We start from the raw sequence: 14,001 nt of genomic DNA on the forward strand, positions 1-14,001 counted from the left end.
CGTACGGACGGTTTGAAGTATGTTTGGAAAGTTGAGAACTCAGTTAAAGATTAATTGACTCTTTCAATCAGTATAGATATAAATTTGGTAGCATGCATGACTGTATGTAATAAACTTATAAGTTTTAACATAATGGAAATTTGAAAGACATGAATGAATGTACAATAGAATTAGAAATTGAGATAAAAATTGAGAAGTATGAACAAATGCTATTATAATGATTAAATAATGGGCCTATATAAATGTGCCACGTAATCCATAAAAGGGTTTAAAGTGAGGTTTATGGAATGCTGAAAATTTTAGGCTGAAAAGTTTATAAAATAAATTAAAATAATGATTAACACACGTTACTCCTAAAATGCCCCACTATATGTATTTAATTTACACATGACTTTATGTGAAGACAGTTGTAATCTGGGACTACAACACACACACACCGACAATAAAGTTTGGTTACACAGTTGTTTCATGTGAACATATAAATAAGTATAATACTGAGAATTATTTCATATATATTCCAATTACAATATGGAGGCAGATAAGCGGGCAACAAGCTGCGTCGCCACCCCCTTTTGAATGGCAAAACCGATTCTACTGAAAACAAAGTTATCGTTCTTCGGCGTCATTAAGTTACTGTGCACGACCCGCTAAACTCTTTTTAAAAAGAGTTTGTGCATTTAGTTTAGATACTCGTCTGCTCTTCTGTGAAATTTAAAAGTTTTTAAGTTCAAATAAGCAATTATGGAATCTTGAGTACATAGCCATATATGTCAATTAAATTTAAGAAATAGAATTTTACATAGTTGTATACTTTATCTACACAACCGTATGATTTTACCAAGTTATAACTTTTGCAATCTTCGTATGTCTCTCAAAATTGTTTTTTTATCAGGTCGAATCAACATAGGGAGGTGTTTGAATTTCGAGTTAATTTGGTTCATACGGTGTTTTGAAGGTCATTCCTATTTCAAATTTTAGTCGTTTTAAAAGAATTGTTATAACGACTATCAAACTTTGTTTGAAAAGAAAGTAATATACACAATTAGTTGTATCGAATGCCTTTATATTCTATATTAGAGGTCTAGAGTTCAAATTTCTCATACACAACCAAATGTCATTATTGTTGTTGGAATTAATGGTCGGTTCGGGTCAAGTCAACGCGACGGACCCGAATGTGACCTGGAGTGAGTTACACCGGGGGGTGACGAGATAAAGGCCTATTTAAGTGTTAATTAGGCCCGACACATTTAATTAGATGGACAGGATAATGGACCAGGCTTTGTTTTGTTAATTGGGCTCAAGCCCAATTGGTTTAACTTGTTTAAACCCTACTTATAATACTATATTTATTATAAGATAATGTGATTAATAATAACCTTAACAAAACAAAAGAAAACCCTAGCTGCCCATTAAATCCGGCGCCGTTTTTCCGGCCACCGGTTTTCCAGCGAGTGCTTTTAGGCCGCCGCAAACATCACACAACCACCAATCATCATCCTTCAGTCACCATAAACACCATCGCAGTTCCACCTTTTATCCGGTGCTGTTAAAACCTTCTTCGCGGTTTTCTGGCGAACCTGCAATTCCGGCGAACTTGTTTTTCCGGTGAACTGAAGCCGCTGCTGCTTGCTGGTGTTATTTGCTGCTGTCTGCCGTTCCTTGCAGCTGCCGGATCTGAGCCGAATCACCTGCTGCTGCCGCCATACGTCTTGTCGGAGTTCCGCCGCCGCCGCCACCGGATTCTTCTTTGGTTATCAATTGTGTCATCTAGCTCTTCTTGTTAACCCCTTGGTGTCTTCCCGATTTGTGTATAACCGAGGTATATCGAATACTCATCTATGGTTGATTATTATTTATGTTTAAATCGTACTCGTATAATAGTTGTAATCGGATCCGGGTTTTGGGTTTTCGGTTTTGGTTCGGGTTAATCGTTTAATCGTTCCGCTGCGTTTTTATAACTCGTTCATATCTTTGTTTATTAATATGGATTAATAACTATTGAAACGATATATTAACTTATCCGTTTTCGTCTCGAACCACTGTTGAAACCCAATAATTGTATCTTGTGTAACCATAATAATAAATTAAAAGGCTAATAAGTATAAGATTCAGTACTATATGGCCAATCGATTATGTATAGTATAGTTATACAAAAATCGAATCTTGTTTTGTCGGCTCAAAGTTTCCACTTTTGTCCCCTCCTAACATGTCGCCGGCGTCGCGTCATTTAGACATCATAATGAGATTTTTCGTCCAACCAGAAGATGACACTTGCACCAAATTTTATCCGTCTTGTGAGAATTTGAAAAATCTATGCGTTCGACACAAAATTTGAAAAACAAATGTCCCTATCATATATGGGAACAAATACAAAATATTTGGCCGACCAAATATTTGGCAAACACGTCGAGTCAACTTCTAAGGTGAAAGATGTTATCTTTTAGTTGGACAAAAACTCGTCGTCCAATCTAAAAAACAAGTCGTCGACAACGTGTTTAAAAGGGATATTTCATGGATCTCTTTTCAATTTAAATTGGATATTTATGGAATATTATCATGTATCTAAATAGTAGACCCACCACTTGATTTAAGTGAAAATTTAGATTCTCTTGAATTTATATCAATTATTATACATGTTTAACTCAAGTGTGATTTCAAATTGAAGAATACATGGTGACGACATGGCTTGTTTATATTTGTTTTGACATAGCAACAAAATCGATGATGATACATTAGCCTTTTTCTATTTGTGACACAACATAACGGATATAATTACAGAAAGGAATATGACTATTTTTATCATTTTATGAGTTGATACATTAGGTGTAGTACACATTCCAAAAGTTAGTGGGAAGAAGGCGGTGTAGGGCTTCAAATCCAACAACAGTCAAAAGCTAAATGCTATTATCATGTTATCGTCTAGCACTTTACACACAATATTATATTCATACAATATTATATGGGAAAATTCCGAAAATAGTCTCATAGAGGAGAGAGATTCCCAAAATAGTCCAAGACTTTTTAAAATTCCCAAACTAGTCTAAGGAAACCTATCTGCAGCGTGACATTGGTATTCGTGACGTGAGATTTGAGAAGCCAATCACAATCTGACACGTGTAAAGGAATGTGAAAGTTTAAACGAAAATCTTTTTTCGCCGAGAGTTTTCAACCTAAAATCATTTTACATGAAATTCATCATTTTACATTATAATAAGTTATGTTTTTTTTCTTAATAATATATATATATATATGTGTGTGTAGGAATGCTTGGGTTCTCTCTCTCTCTCTCTCTATATATATATATATATATATATATATATATATATATATATACCGGGGATGGATCTTGCGAGAAGTAAATGTATAACTCCATTAATCCCTAATTTCACCCCCTTTCATATGATGTTACATACATATATGTAGGTTGGTTGTATTTATGTCTTAATTACACATTCAAACCAACCTACAAACATATAAATGTACCGAGCCACATTAAAAATATGTACCTACACACATACATATGCACCTACACAACGCACCTACACATAAGAAATTGAGTGAAATTAGGGATTAATGGAGTTACATATTCACTTTTCGCTGTAAAAAAACTTCTAAAATTATCCAATATATATATATATATATATAGGATGAGTATCATTACAGAACCCTTAAATTATTTAAGAACTTAAAGGAACCATTGAAAACTAACGTTTTTTATAAAAAATTTTGTATATTAATGTTATTTGAGTATAGTTTCATCATTTTGTATATCTATATTTATAATTACAGTTTTGAAAATTAGTTTTTATACATATCTATGTTTTATTTTACACCTATGTAAATTTGTTAATAAATATATTTTACACATATGTAAACTTGTGATTTATATATGTAATCAAAAATTTTTATATAAAATATGATAAAACTACTCTTAAATAATGATAGTATATAAAAAAATTAAAAAAATGTTTGATTGTTTAGAGTTCCTAACAGTTCTTAACTTTTTTAGAGTTCTTAAATGATACCAACCCTATATATATATATATATATATATATATATATATATATATATATATATATATATATATATATATATATATATATATATCTAATTAAATAATGATTGTGCTTTTGGTTAAACCACTAAGTGCTTTTATGTGTGATCCTTCACTTGTGGCTTAGTGGTAGGAATGCTTGGGTTCTCTAACGAAGACCCAAGTTCGATTCTCACTTGCGTCATGTTGGGTGGATATTGACAACAAATGATTTATGCTAGGCCCCGTGAGGTTGTCAGTTTGGATCTCAGCCCAACTGAGTTTTCGTCCCACTATGTGTTACTCCAGAGAGTTATGCTCTTGTGGTGAAATAACGACTGCCAAATGGTAGCCGGCGAAATGGTTTATCGGGGAACGTCCAAGCAAACTCTGAAGCTAGCGTGTGCCTGGTTAAGAAACACATAGTATGACCAGAGTGGAGCAATGTGTCACACCCCAACCTACGGCGGAACATGCCGGGGCGCGACATTGATTGTATCATAGCTTAGAAGACACTAAGTAAAATACACGTGTCAATATCTAAATTATTCATTCATATATCAAGATTCAAAAGCACAAACATTGTCTCAAAAGAAATACCGTTATATGTAAATATTCGAAACATAAATAACTTAAAATAGAAGTGTTCTTTATTCATCAAGCAACTTAAGGTCTCATCTAACTTCCAATACTTGATTCATTCGATAAAGCTACCTGCGTCATGCGTGAAAATATATATTTTTGTCAACATAAAGTTGAGCAAGTAAACCACAGTTTTTCAGTATATATAATAATAAAAGGACAATTCCATGCAATAATCGTACATTACTAGAACTAGTTAACAATAAATAAAAGTTGTCTTTTCAACCGAATCACATAGATAAGAGTTTACTTCGACGGCGTGTGATCATACTAATGAGGATGAAGATGAGGATGATGAGGTACCAACCAACATAGAATAAACACATAGTCATATTCGCACATAACAACTAATCGAGCAATTTCAATAATGCATATAACGGAATTGCTAGTGAAAACAATAAGTTAATTTTGAACGCATAACGCCCCCAAAATTGTAAAACGGTAAAAAGGGGATGTGAATTTACTTACCTTAACAAGTGATTAAGTGAGGACGAGATAATAAAAGAAAAGGCTAGGATGGAAAGCTCCTCGAGGTTCATCGACAAATATTCCTTTTAATTGAATTATAACGCTAGGTACAATGGTGTAATTGATCCAACGAGCTGCGACCAAGAAGTGGTTAATTTAGGTGACGGGATGTTATTGTAAACATAATTGGGTTTGGGGGGAAAAGTTGGCAACGGGAAGGAGATGGTTCTGGCCAACCAAAAACAAATCTGTGAGCTCTTCGTGAGCAGAGCGGACAATATTGGTGGTGCGAGAGGCCGGATGTTACAGGTGGTATTAGAGCCACTCTTGTGCCGTTTGGGATGATGGGACATGCCTCATCGAGGATGATGAGTCCAAAGGGGGGTTGTTTGTAACACCCTTGGCAAACACAACATCGTCCCACTCTTAGGAAAATCCCACATCGGGCGTGGATAAGAGAAATCCTTGGTTCGTAAGTAAATGTCCTGCCTCTTCAATCACCAACGCGTTTTGGGCTTAGTTGGCTGTGGAGCACATGAAAACTCCACGGTTAAGCGTGCTTAGGTGGAAGCAGTACTAGGATGGGTGACCTCCTGGGAAGTCTCCATCTGGGAAACCAAAAACAAATCCGTGAGCTCTTCGTGGGCAGAGCGGACAATATTGGTGATGCGAGGGGCCGGATGTTACACAATGAGGCTCTCCAAATTGGAGAGTGCGGTGACCTAAACACAAAAAAGAAAGTCATCATTCTAAAAAAATGTTTTTGTGTAAAAACTCTCATAGCTACATGACAGCTAGGGGTGTGCATGGGTCGGTTTGGGACGGATTTTGGCAAAACCCATAACCATAACTGTAACACCCCAAAAATATTAAAATGTAGTATTTCGGTTTTGGGATATTAAACCCGAAATAAGTATCTAGGCTAAGGTTTAACCTGGTTAGTTAACCATTATTATCTACAAACACATACTTGTGTATAGAAGTTTGGAGCCAAGTGTAAAGTAACGAAACAATAGGGGCTAAACCCGGGCAAACCCAAAGTTAAAATAATAAAAAGAAAATAAATAAAACACACACACAATGTGTGTATGTCGATGGCAGAGAAAAGGGAAAAGGGAAACCCTCCCCAAACCCTAAATCCTTCAAATTGAGCGAATCCATGAAGAATCAAGGTGTCTCGGCTACGGGATTGACGATCCCTAGCTCCTAACACCATCTAAACACAAGGTTAGTGTCAGATCCTAATGTTTAAAGTTAGGGTTGGATGATTAGCGATGGGTTAAGAATGTAACATGAAATTGAACATGGTTAGGTGTTATAATCACTATATAGAACATGAGTAAGTGAACAAATTAAAGTGAAATTGAAGTTTAGAGATAAAACCCATATGAGGGGTGTGGGTGGAGACATGAGTGAAGAACTCATGTTCAATCCTCATATGAATCGTGGTTAGTTTAGCTTCAAATGATAAGATTATTTCTAGACTAATTAAATGGTGTGTTACGAAACTCGACCGAACCAAAACGGTTGGTAACGACAAGTTCAACAAGTAACGATAAGATATGCAAGAAATGACCACTGATAACTAAAAGGATTGTTTAAGCGAACACGGGTTCGTTAAACAGCGAAAATCCTACTAAAAAGGGATATACTAATGATTGATAGATTAGTATGAAAAAATGGGCCTTGAATGCTTGCATATGCTAATAATAATAATGTGAATTGGGTTTAGACAGATCACATGAATCGTCGGGAAGCAGAACTGGTAAGGAGTCACGCAAAGGTCGGCGATTAAGGTACGTGGCTATATGCTTCGTTATTTATTTCAATTATCTAATCTTGTTAATTCAAAGGATTTGTCGTAAAAATATTTATAAGTGAGAATGGTTGCTCATAAGTGATAGTATTCACAAAAGCAAACCAAACGGGTCAAAGTGATGTACACGCAAACCGGGTAACGGAAGCGTGGTTAATAAAGACGATGAACCTGGATAATGGGTTGTAAATAATATAAACGCGAACCGGGTAACGGGAGCGTGGGTCATAAAATAATAAGCCCGGATTGTGGGTTATAGTTGAAAAAGAATAGTTTCTTGAAAAAAATTTATGAATGAATCAAGTTAAAGTACTTGAACATAAACCGAGTCAAATTAGTGTAAACGCAAACTGGGTAACGGAAATGTGGAACACGAGATTAATAAACCCGGATAATGGGTTGTAAATAATATAAACGCGAACCGGGTAACGGGAGCGTGGGTCATAAAATAATAAACCCGGATTATGGGTTATAGTTGAAAAAGAATAGTTTCTTGAAAAAAAATTATGAATGAATCAAGTTTAAGTACTTGAACATAAACCGAGTCAAATTAGTGTAAACGCAAACCGGGTAACGGAAGCGTGGAACACGAGATTAATAAGCCCGGGTAATGGGTTGTAAATGTAGAGAAATAAACCTATAAAAAGATTGCGGACGATTTAAGTTATAATGCTTAAATGTCAAAACGGGTTAAATAAATGCAAACGCAAACCGGGTAACGGGAGCGTAAAACCTAAGAAATTTGAATCCGGTTAATGGATTATGATTTAGATATGTTAGACATGATTTTCTAGTGATTAAATTGAGTTTGGATGAGTTTTGGATAGATTTGGATGCAATTTGGGTGAAAAGAAAGCATGCACAGGTGACCCGGCAGGGTTGAAAACTGACACAACCGGGTAAAGGTTCTGAGATAAAGCATGCCCAGGTGACCCGGGCGGGTTGAAAACTGACACGGCCGGGTAAAGGTTCTGAAAGAAAACATATCCTGGTGACCCGGGCGGGTTGAATTCTGACAAGGCCGGGTCAGGAAGAAAAAGAAAAGTAAATAAATAAATAAAATAACAAAATGTATATATATATATATATATATATATATATATATATATTTGTTCAAATGCTTTGATTTATAATCGTTTGAATGAAAGTGTATGATAGGTAATTATGCACTTCAGACCCCGGATGAAGATCAAGCCATGCCGAAGAGCCGAACACAACCGAACCGAGCAAGCTTCCGCAAAATAAATTGATATCTGAATTTAGTATTAGTGTGTAATGTTCGTTAATTGTAAAGTTTTAATTACCTTTGGTTTTTGGGTCCTATTAAGTGTATGTTATGCTTAAATACTTTGTTTAACGAGTTAGGGTCTCACAAGTGGTAATCAGAGCTAAAGGTTAACGGTTGGATGTTCGGTTCGAGGCTTGATCATGGAATCCGGTGATTAGTATTTGTATTGAACAATTTTAATAGAGGCATGATTGTTCTAAGGATGATTGGGGCTATTGTGGAAAAACATTGCCCCCAAACTATTTGGTAAAAGATGGTTATGGTAGCCTAAAGGCTTAACCAAAGATATGTTTAGAAAAGAAGTAACTTGTGTTATAGATTGGCTTGTTTTATAAGACAAGCTAGCATTATATTGAAATGTTACTAATTACATGAGATATGTTTCAGTAATATTATTACCATATCTAAGATGAAGGGAAATAGATGACCCACCTAATGAGATGGTGGACGATTCGGGCGCATGACAAAGAGCATGCTCACGAAAATCTAAACCAAGTGACGGTTTAAGGCACTGATAAAGCAAAGATAAGGTTAACCGGAACGAGTATTGACCAAGTATGCGTTCTAATTTATGTGATAGTTAGTTGTATGTGATATTCACATGGCAATTGATAATTGCATGTGAATAAATAAGGCTTGGAAAGTCTGAATGAGATAAGCATTCAGGTTGATATTTTCAAAAGAAAATAAGTTAATAATGTACATTATTCACAATAGTGAATAGAAAATGTACAAAGAAAGAATGGAACTTAGAAACGGGGGCATGGGTAATTATCCAAGTAATGTCCTAAAAGAAAAGAATGTAAGGGTATAAAATGATCACATCAGCGAATGTGACTACATAAGAGTTTTATGAAACGAAAACGGATAGTTCGTCTTAAACAATGAAAGATCTAATAATGTTAAAGATAACAAGATAAGGTATTTACTAAATACAATAAAAAGGAATGGATACGAACTGAACATCTGTTTACGTAGGAGGTAATATATTGCTTATAATAAGTCCGTGTGTACCATGTGCGGATTACTTACCCTAGCCAGGTAAGTGTTAAGCGTATGATACGATGGGTTGATTATAACTAGTACATATACATCCTATGTAATGATTAGTAAGTGAGTGGGGGTAAAAAAAAGGTATTTGGAGTCATAAACCTTACGGGCACACTCGTACAATGGTTCTTGCGGGAATCATAGGAACGATGTGTGATGCGCGTAAGGATAAATGATCCAAGAAAGTAAAAGGTTAGTCATAATAGTCAAGAGGGCCATGATTGACGAGAAGACATGTAAAACCAAAGTATAATGACCCGCGGGGTCATAGAAGCGGAGGTATTGCCGAATAAATGGAAAAGATGAATGTCATTCATGATCTAATAGGGTCATGTTTGGTGGCTGAAAGAACAACGGACATGGGCCGTTGGAAATTGATGGGTCGTTATGATCTGCGGGTTAGTAACGTAAATGTGGACGTGAGGGAGGATAGTACTAAGTTGTTGAACTTAGACCCTCCCATATAATAAATGAATTAACGTGTGAACGATGTGCAGAAAGGATAGTACTAGGTTAATGGACCTAGACCCTTTCATCCATAACACCAACCAGAACTGCGGTCTTGGTTGGTATAACACGGAGAAAAGTTAACATAAGAAAATAGGGAATTGGTTAATAATACTCAATTCATTAATAACGGGTCAAGTTGGGTAATTACCCTAAACGACACCGAGAAAAAGTAAAAGAAAAGAAATAAATGAAAATGTCCAACCTTAACTTAAGTTGAGGTTGTAGGAAAATGGGAGATAACCCCTAAGGTGAAAATAGCCAATAAAGGTATGGGTAGTATGAGTCGAGTAATACTCGATGTTATGAGACGGGTTGGTTTGGTTGTAATGACAAACGACACTATTTTGAAATAAAAAGGGGGAAAATAAAACCAAAAACACAATTATGTGAGGTTATTAAAAAAAAGGGTTGAACCCTAAGGTTCACGCCTTAAGATAAAAACACGTGAAAGAAGTAGCTAGCCAACGATTGGCTAGTGTGCGGGAATCGGTTATGATTCCCGCAATAATCAAAATGGATAAAACGAACGGATGTATAAACAACGGGAGAATTTACATGAGCACGTGTCATGCATAACAAAGAAAGAAGGAGATGGATAAATATACCTAACTTGAGCCATTTGATTTTCAGAAGTCAAACTGACTTAAGACAAGTGTGTTGGTTAATTGAAATGAACCTAAAAACAAATTGTTTATTGTCAATTACTTAGTGAAAGGAATTGAGGTAAGTTAAAGAGAAAATGTTTAATTAAAACGTGGTTTTAATTAATACTAACATTTTGATAAACGAAAGGAGTAAAACGATATAGCAGAGAGTGTTTTATAAAAGAAACACGTTTATGCACTAATAGGCGCAATAGAAAGGAAGGGGTCACGAAATCGTAAAAGACACCTTTGAAAATAAAAAGGAAATGATTTGATTTAAAGTATGTCATGGGTGCGATGACACCATACATGCTAAAACGAGACAAATGGAAAACAAGATGACAATAGAGGTCATCAAAAACCTCCGAATTTTATATCGGGGGTAAAGGTCTATATGACTAGTGGGGGCCCATGTGGCATAGATAAGAGAGGATGAACCTATGGGTTCACACCACATATAAAAAAAAATCCAAAGTTTTGCCTAATGATTCATCAGGCAACATAAAAGGGAAATAATGAAATGAATCGAAAAGGAGCGAGAGTCGAGTATGAGTCTTCGCTGAAAAGAAAATGGTAAAAGAAACCATTTCATTTGTCAATTTAACACAATAGAGTTAATGAAACCTAGAAAGAGAAATAGGAATGTAAGGGAGAGTTTGTTAATAACATTTTAACAAACATAAAATAAATAAGAATGGGATTCGGGAATGGGATCCAAGGGACGGGAATACAACCGAGTTAACAATCCTGGTTAATCTTGAGAATCGAGATCAACCACTTGTTAATGAAGATGGTCAAATGTGTATTATGATATGTAAAGAAAAATAAAAACGAATAAGTAAACGTGTTATAAACAGTTTGACTTAGAAAGTCAAACTGACACTATACTAATGATTTGATGAGTTTACATAAACAGTTTGACTTAGAAAGTCAAACTGAAACTAGACTAAGTTTGTGATAAGTTTGAACAAACAGTTTGACCAAAAGTAAATGATGCCGAGAGTAAGTATGAAAAGTTGGACTCAAGGAAGTCAAATTAACCTAAAACTAGCGAATTGGAAGGGTAGATGTTGTAAAATGATGTATCACATTTCTAAGGTTAAGCTAATCAACTGATTAAATGTTGAGCAACGCTCAATCGAGTATGGGAAATGAAAGTTTTTTTTGGCTTGGCCCGAAGAACTACGTAAAACAAGTTTCGGGGACGAAACCCTATTAAGAAGGGTAGACTTGTAACACCCCAAAAATATTAAAATGTAATATTTCGGTTTTGGGATATTAAACCTGAAATAAGTATCTAGGCTAAGGTTTAACCTGGTTAGTTAACCATTATTATCTACAAACACATACTTGTGTATAGAAGTTTGGAGCCAAGTGTCAAGTAACGAAACAATAGGGGCTAAACCCGGGCAAACCCAAAGTTAAAATAATAAAAAGAAAATAAATAAAACACACACACAATGTATGTATGTCGATGGCAGAGAAAAGGGAAAGGGGAAACCCTCCCCAAACCCTAAATCCTTCAAATTGAGCGAATCCATGAAGAATCAAGGTGTCTCGGCTACGGGATTGACGATCCCTAGTTCCTAACACCATCTAAACACAAGGTTAGTGTCAAATCCTAATGTTTAAAATTAGGGTTGGATGATTGGTGATGGGTTAAGAATGTAACATGAAATTGAACATGGTTAGGTGTTATAATCACTATATAGAACATGAGTAAGTGAACAAATTAAAGTGAAATTGAAGTTTAGAGATAAAACCCATATGAGGGGTGTGGGTGGAGACATGAGTGAAGAACTCATGTTCAATCCTCATATGAATCGTGGTTAGTTTAGCTTTAAATGTTAAGATTATTGCTAGACTAATTAAATGGTGTGTTACGAAACTCGACCGAACCAAAACGGTTGGTAACGACAAGTTCAACAAGTAACGATAAGATATGCAAGAAATGACCACTGATAACTAAAAGGATTGTTTAAGCGAACACACAGCGAAAATCCTACTAAAAAGGGATATACTAATGATTGATAGATTAGTATGAAAAAATGGGCCTTGAATGCTTGCATATGCTAATAATAATAATGTGAATTGGGTTTAGACAGATCACATGAATCGTCGGGAAGCAGAACTGGTAAGGAGTCACGCAAAGGTCGGCGATTAAGGTACGTGGCTATATGCTTCGTTATTTATTTCAATTATCTATTCTTGTTAATTCAAAGGATTTGTTGTAAAAATATTTATAAGTGAGAATGGTTGCTCATAAGTGATAGTATTCACAAAAGCAAACCAAACGGGTCAAAGTGATGTATACGCAAACCGGGTAACGGAAGCGTGGTTAATAAGGACGATGAACCCGGATAATGGGTTGTAAATAATATAAACGCGAACCGGGTAACGGGAGCGTGGGTCATAAAATAATAAGCCCGGATTATGGGTTATAGTTGAAAAAGAATAGTTTCTTGAAAAAAAATTATGAATGAATCAAGTTAAAGTACTTGAACATAAACCGAGTCAAATTAGTGTAAACGCAAACCGGGTAACGGAAGCGTGGAACACGAGATTAATAAACCCGGATAATGGGTTGTAAATAATATAAACGCGAACCGGGTAACGGGAGCGTGAGTCATAAAATAATAAACCGGATTATGGGTTATAGTTGAAAAAGAATAGTTTCTTGAAAAAAAATTATGAATGAATCAAGTTTAAGTACTTGAACATAAACCAAGTCAAATTAGTGTAAACGCAAACCGGGTAACGGAAGCGTGGAACACGAGATTAATAAGCCCCGGTAATGGGTTGTAAATGTAGAGAAATAAACCTATAAAAAGATTGCGGATGATTTAAGTTATAATGCTTAAATGTCAAAACGGGTTAAATAAACGCAAACGCAAACCGGGTAACGGGAGCGTAAAACCTAAGAAATTTGAATCCGGTTAATGGATTATGGTTTAGATTTGTTAGACACGATTTTCTAGTGATTAAATTGAGTTTGGATGAGTTTTGGATAGATTTGGATGCAATTTGGGTGAAAAGAAAGCATGCATAGGTGACCCGGCCGGGTTGAAAACTGACACGGCCGGGTAAAGGTTCTGAGATAAAGCATGCCCAGGTGACCCGGGCAGGTTGAAAACTGACACGGCCGGGTAAAGGTTTTGAAAGAAAACATATCCTGGTGACCCGAGCGGGTTGAATTCTGACACGGCCGGGTCAGGAAGAAAAAGAAAAGTAAATAAATAAATAAAATAACAAAATGTATATATATATATATATATATATATATATATATATATATTTGTTCAAATGCTTTGATTTCTAATCGTTTGAATGAAAGTGTATGATAGGTAATTATGCACTTCAGACCCCGGATGAAGATCAAGCCACGCCGAAGAGCCGAACACAACCGAACCGAGCAAGCTTCCGCAAAATAAATTGATATCTGAATTTTGTATTAGTGTGTAATGTTCGTTAATTGTAAATTTTAATTACCTTTGGTTTTTGGGTCCTATTAAGTGTATGTTATGCTTAAATACCTTGTTTAACGAGTTA

At 35.5% G+C, this 14,001-nt stretch overlaps 1 long non-coding RNA gene across 1 annotated transcript; it reads left to right on the forward strand.

The window, feature by feature from the left end:
• The first annotated feature begins 6,253 nt into the window (after positions 1 to 6,253).
• On the forward strand, positions 6,254 to 12,980 carry LOC143571786 (uncharacterized). The gene is made up of 3 exons (XR_013142155.1): positions 6,254 to 6,371; positions 6,877 to 7,030; positions 12,720 to 12,980. It is a non-coding gene; the product is annotated as an uncharacterized LOC143571786 (long non-coding RNA).
• The last annotated feature ends 1,021 nt before the right edge of the window (positions 12,981 to 14,001 follow it).

Source organism: Bidens hawaiensis, unplaced genomic scaffold (assembly GCF_021521415.1).
Source record: "Bidens hawaiensis isolate Kalapana, Puna unplaced genomic scaffold, B.hawaiensis_p1.1 tig00025581_1, whole genome shotgun sequence".
Lineage (NCBI taxonomy): Eukaryota > Viridiplantae > Streptophyta > Magnoliopsida > Asterales > Asteraceae > Bidens > Bidens hawaiensis.